Below are 6000 nucleotides of genomic sequence, written 5' to 3'. Positions count from 1 at the left end.
TCACCCGGTTCCCACGTACCCGTATATCCCACCGACGGTGCCTCCCGTCTCAACCACCCTGCCCCATAACAGCTCCCCCTTCCCCTTAGCAGCAGCAACCCAGTTAACTCCCCCCCCCCCCGATCCGCTAGATCCCCCTCTAGCGTAGTTACACCCCCCATGTTGCTCCCAGAAGTCAGCGAACTCTGGCTGACCTCGGCTTCCCCGTTTGCCCTCGGCCCCTCACTGTGCGAGGCCCCCTCCTTCCTGCGCCCCTGTTCCCGCCATAATTACCATAGCGCGGGAGCAAAGCCCGCGTTTCCCACTCGGCCCCGCCCCTAATGGCGCAGTTCCCTTCTCCTTCCCCTTTCCTTCCCACCGGCGCCCACAGTTCCTCATCCTCCACCCCCCCCCCCCAACGAGGGGAAGAGAGAAAAGTTACAGAATTGAAAAATTAACAAATTGAAAAAACATCCCCCCCCTTCCCCTTCCTCGCCCCACATAATCGCCCCACCACTTTATCCCAGAAGCTCTTTCTCTCGCCAGACTATTCCAGCTTCTCGTCCACAATGAATGCCCACGCCTCTTCTGCCGTCTCAAAGTAGTGGTGCTTCCCTTGGTGTGTGACCCACAGTCTCGCCAGTTGCAACATTCCAAATTTAACCTTTTTGTGAAGCACCGCCTTAGCCCGATTGAAACTTGCCCTCCTTCTCGCCACCTCCGCACTCCAATCCTGATATACGCGGATCATCGCGTTCTCCCACCTGCAGCTCCGAGTTTTCTTCGCCCATCTTAGGACCATCTCCCTGTCGTTGTAGCGGTGAAACCTCACCACGATGGCTCGAGGTATTTCTCCAGCCTTTGGTCTTCGCGCCAGAACTCGATAAGCTCCCTCCACCTCTAACGGGCCCGTCGGGGCCTCGGATCCCATTAGCGAGTGAAGCATCGTGCTCACATATGCCCCGACCTCCGCCCCCTCTGCGCCTTCGGGAAGACCCAGGACTCTTAAATTCTTCCTCCTCGAATTATTCTCCAGGGCTTCCAACCTCTCCACACACCTTTTATGCTGTGCCTCGTGCGTCTCTGTCTTCACCACCAGGCCCTGTATTTCATCTTCATTTTCAGCGGCCTTTGCCTTCACGACCCGAAGCTCCAGCTCCTGGGTCCTCTGCGCCTCCTTTAGCCCTTCAATCGCCTGTAGCATCGGGGCCAACACCTCCTTCTTCAGCTCTTCCACGCAGCGCCGCAGGAACTCTTGTTGCTCCGGGCCCCATACCAAACGGCCACCTTCCGACGCCATCTTGCTTCGAGCTTCCCTTCCTTGCCGCTGCTCCAAAGGATCCACTGCAATCCGGCCGCTATCCTCTCCTTTTTCCATATATATCCGGGGGGATTCCCTTCTATTTCACCGCACAGTGTTAAAGATTGCCGTTGGGCTCCTATCAAGAGCCCAAAAGTCCGTTCCAACGGGAGCTGCCCAAACGTGCGACTTAGCTGGTCATCGCCGCACCCGGAACCCCTCAGTGGTGTTTCATGACGGTTGAAACGGAAATAATCATTGGGGGCCCGATCTGAACCTCCTAGCCTTTGTCTTCAAGTGACGGGCTCTCTAACCGTGGGTAAGTTCCACCTGCCGGGAAAACATCGGGATATTTGTTGGCGTCTGGCGGGACGACTCATTGTTTACCGATGGAACCCTGGCAGAATAGCTAGAATGCTACTAAAGCGTTGGAAAATGTCAGAATCTCTGGAGAACAAACCCACAGAGGACTTTTACAAGTGAACCCAGCCGCCCAATCTGCCGCCAGGGCAAGGCAATCTGGCTTTCTGCCAGGATCCGTACCCCGGTCGGTGGAAAAGGTTTAGAAGGAGAGTGACCAGAGGCACAGGCTTTCGTGTGAAACCTTCACGTGCTGCCACCAACGAAGAGCTGCCAAATCCCCTGCCCTAACCGCGCTCCAATATACACTGATGGCACTTCTCAAACAGGAGGAAAGCTGGAAGCTGATCTTTACAGCAGGATAGTTTAGGATACCTCCCGATATCCGGAAGAGGCCATCCAAAGAGTTGGGGATGGTATTCTCAGCAACCAACTTGGCGCGTTTGGGTAAAACCATGGTCCAAAAGGAGAGACTGAAGGGGTTGAAATTGCAGCCACAGAATAGACACAAAACTGCTGGATCTGCAGAAACACAAAGAACAATGGACAAAGAGGAACTTTGATGTACCATAGTTAGCTGATAACAAGTCAGGAGCTCACAGTTGTTTCCTGTTTGTGTCTGTTATCTGTAGAAACACAAGGAACAATCGACCCCCAGACTCCGCAATTAACTGATAACTGGTCAAGGGTGCACTTGGTCATAATTGAGTATCGATTACTTCAGAATGATTAGTATATGTAAATGACTTGTAACCAAGCTGAACAGTATAATAACCCTTGTATTCCTTTGTCCGAGGGTCTGTGAGGCACATGAGGGTGACAGGCTTTCCTGCTACAGCTTGAATAAAGATCTTAAATAAGAACTCTCGATCAATGCCGAGAGATTATTTTCTCTTTTCGGGTCCTGTGAAGCACCGTGGGGTGTTTTATTACGTTAGAGGGTGTTATATGCGACATGAATATAACTTGTTGCATTAGATAATTTCCAGTTTATGGAAATGGTGGGATCAACAATTAATAATATATCCCGGTTTTGGCAAGGGAGCAAGCATGTCGATGAGTTGGGCAGAGTTTTAAAGTAAGCTTGTGCTGAACTACATTTTGAAGTTTCATTCTCTTTTTAAAAAAAACTCTTTATTGGCTTTTCTCATATTTATTTGCTGCCCTCAGGATCGGTCTATGACCCCCCCCCCCCCCCCCCTCGGAACCGCTGAAGATGTGAACCAGTGCTACGAGGATAAACTATTATTTAATACAATCTAATTAGTCCCAGTTGACAGAACACACTGTTCTTAGCAACAAGTGTGCAAGTTCAGGAGTGCTGGATTTTTTGAAGATGTCCCATCTGTATTTCAATGATTCCATTGTGCAGCCTGAGGTCCTTTCAGAGTTAGTCTGAACCTGAGCTTTCGTGAAGCATTCCAGTCTGAGAAATAATTTAGAAATATAGTTTGGACGCATTTCCTGATTGGTTCTGGCCGATTACGCGTGGTGACTTTCTGCACAACGTATTGGACTAGACAACTTCAAGGAAACTGCAAAGCCCTCGGGAGGTTTAAAATGCAGCCAAAGTCTAATAAGGTGTACAACACATCTCCGAGGACTGCCAAAAGTAAGTTTATCTGATGGGCAGATTTTAATACACACCCTGATGTGTCAGCATTGTAAACGCACTGTGCCAATTCAGTGTGTGCCAGCTTGTAGCGACAGATTTGCAAGGAGTCTTGCCCCACTATCTATGCATACCTACTTCATAGCACTGGCAGTGCAGGTTAGAATCATCACAGAATCATAGAATTTACAGTGCAGAAGGAGGCCGTTCAGCCCATCGAGTCTGCACCGGCCCTTGGAAAGAGCCCCCTACTTCAGCCCACGCCTCCACCCCACCCCCGTAACCCAGTAACCCCAGCTAACCTTTTCTTTTGGACAATAATTTATCATGGCCAATCCACCTAACTTGCCCATCTTTGGGCTGTGGGAGGAAACCGGAGCACCCGGAGGAAACCCACGCAGACATGGGGGGGAACGTGCAGACTCCATATGACAAATGTTGAATTCTTTACCCGTCAGTCTGGCCTCAATAAAACTCGTAACCCTGGGCCTCTTGTTACTCAGCATCCTTGTCCCCTCCTCTACCAGACACCCCTCCCCCCTTCCTTGCCATGCTTGCTGAAATCCTTTGTCCTTTGTCTTTTGTGAACTCACTAGAATTAAACTGGCCTACATCTACATTACTGTAACTAATATTTAAACAAACTATTTTATATCACATTCGTCACACACAGTGACCCAAGTTGCAATCGAATCTGGGACTCCAGAGCTGTGAAGCAACAGTGATAACCACTATGCTACTATTCTGCCCTCCCAGTAGAGAGAGTTGGGCTTTGAGGAACTATTCCATATGGAGTGAACACTGGGCGACAGTGCACTTCTAATACCTGGAGCACCATTGACACAAGAAGTGAAGCAGTTCAGGTCGAATAGCCACCAGCACCTTCACCGGGCAACTAGCAATAGGCAATCAATGGCATTCCAAGTCTTGCCACATCCCAAAAATGAATTTTAAAGGGATGCCTGAGACCTAAATAAAGGCAAAAATGCCACTGAGGTTTTTGAAAGTCTAATCCATGCATTAGTCAAACTTAATTGAAGCCTACTTGTGACAATAAGCGATTATTATTATTATACCTCGCAGGGATTTTCTTTCATTGATATTGCTTCCATGTGCGCACGGTCAGTGTCCCCCATCATTTCGGCAATGTGCGTCACATAGAAACGTGTGAAGATGGGACAGACCAGTTGGCCAAAGAGTTTGGCCGGTCTGGTCAGCCTGAATCTTGACTTTGATACAGAGGATCAAACCGAGGAGGACTAGAGAGAGATGAGATGGTTTTTGTCGAGCTTCGTTCCGAGCAGCTCCATGGCTCTGTGCTCTATGAGCTGTTCCCAAGGCGGGGGGGGGGGGGGGGGGGGGGGCAACAAACATCAGCTATTGCCAGAGGATCGTAATCTCGGTGAGAGGAGCTCTTTGGTCTGCCCCCTCGTGTCGCATGACTCACACTGAATTGTTGTATCTGTAAACCTCAGATACTTTGACCAGTAGATCAATCAATGTTTTACCCAGGTGCCCTTATTTTCAGGATGAACAAAGAACAAAATAGGTACACGGTTTATTAATTTTAAAATAAATTTAGAGTACCCAATTTTTTTGTCCCAATTAAGGGGCAATTTAGCGTGGCCAATCCACCTACCCTGCACATCTTTGGGTTGTGGGGCGGTGAGACTCACACAGATGGGGAGAATGTGTAAACTCCATACAGTCAGTGACTGGTACACGGTTTAACGCAATTTTATTCACAATTCTCTCGATCACACAAAGTATGACTTGGTCTCACAGCTGAGCTCTGATATTACCCGCACTTAACGAAGGAAGCTGGTCAGGCTACAATCACTCAATGTGGATACCTTCTCTGGGCTTCGAAACCCGGGGTCCCTTCTTTTTTTTCTCCAAAAATATACTTTATTCATAAAATCTATCATAAACATTACAGAACATTTCGAATTGTCTTGACTGTACATTTCCATCAGTGTTACACATTCCCTTGACTGTCTTCCATTCAATTTTGATAACCGTACACACACATCGCTCGTTACGTTACAATTCTTTCTTAAATATTTACATTGTCATGTTTCTTTTATACATTGGAGTGTTAATGACCCAGACCGAGGGGGGTTTACACTGTTACCCGCCCCTCGGTGTACATTTGCTGGTAAGACCTTACAGTGGTCTTTCCCCATTGCGCCTTGGCGGCAGATGCCCCTTCTTCTTGCAATAGTTGTGCCTGGGCGATTCCCAGATTATCGCTGAAGATGTGTTCCGATGTTGCTACCTTTATACTGGTTCTGCTAGCATTGAGTCACAGGGAGGTGCCCATAACTGGCTATTGTCCCATCCAGACCCCAACTGGTTAATGGGAAAGACAGAATGCTGCTGTTTACCCAGGCCGATTCAATCAAGACCCATTGTCCTCTGTTACACCTTCTTCTGACCAGCCAACAGCCCAATTTGGAGTCTGATGGCTTCTTTTGTCTGTCCTTCGTCCTGCTGCAAGGTTGACCACCTGTGTCTGGGAATTCGTTACATATTCAGAGATGGTCTTGTTGTTTTGCGTAAATGTGAGCGGGTAATCACAAAGTTCATATAGCGATAACGAGTTTATGTGTTCAGTTTAGTGCTCTTGCAGACCGCCAGTATCAATTCAGCCGAGGCCTCCTGCAGAAGTTTCTGTTCCTGGCCTATGTGTCTTGTCAGGCTGCTCCTGCGCGCGGTACCACAAAACATACACAGTGAATGTTACATG

At 48.6% G+C, this 6000-nt stretch overlaps 1 long non-coding RNA gene across 1 annotated transcript in view; it reads right to left on the bottom strand.

The window, feature by feature from the left end:
* Positions 1–5150: 5150 nt before the first annotated feature.
* LOC140394769 (uncharacterized) overlaps positions 5151–6000 on the bottom strand; it is a 44421-nt gene continuing 43571 nt past the window's right edge. Inside the window, exon 3 of the long non-coding RNA XR_011935993.1 lies at positions 5151–5958. This is a non-coding gene — a long non-coding RNA (uncharacterized lncRNA). The remainder of the gene's footprint in view (positions 5959–6000) is intronic.

The sequence above is a fragment of the Scyliorhinus torazame genome, chromosome 18, assembly GCF_047496885.1.
Source record: "Scyliorhinus torazame isolate Kashiwa2021f chromosome 18, sScyTor2.1, whole genome shotgun sequence".
Classification (NCBI taxonomy): domain Eukaryota; kingdom Metazoa; phylum Chordata; class Chondrichthyes; order Carcharhiniformes; family Scyliorhinidae; genus Scyliorhinus; species Scyliorhinus torazame.
Note: the sequence above shows the minus strand (reverse complement) of the source record. Positions and strands in the feature narration are given on the sequence as shown.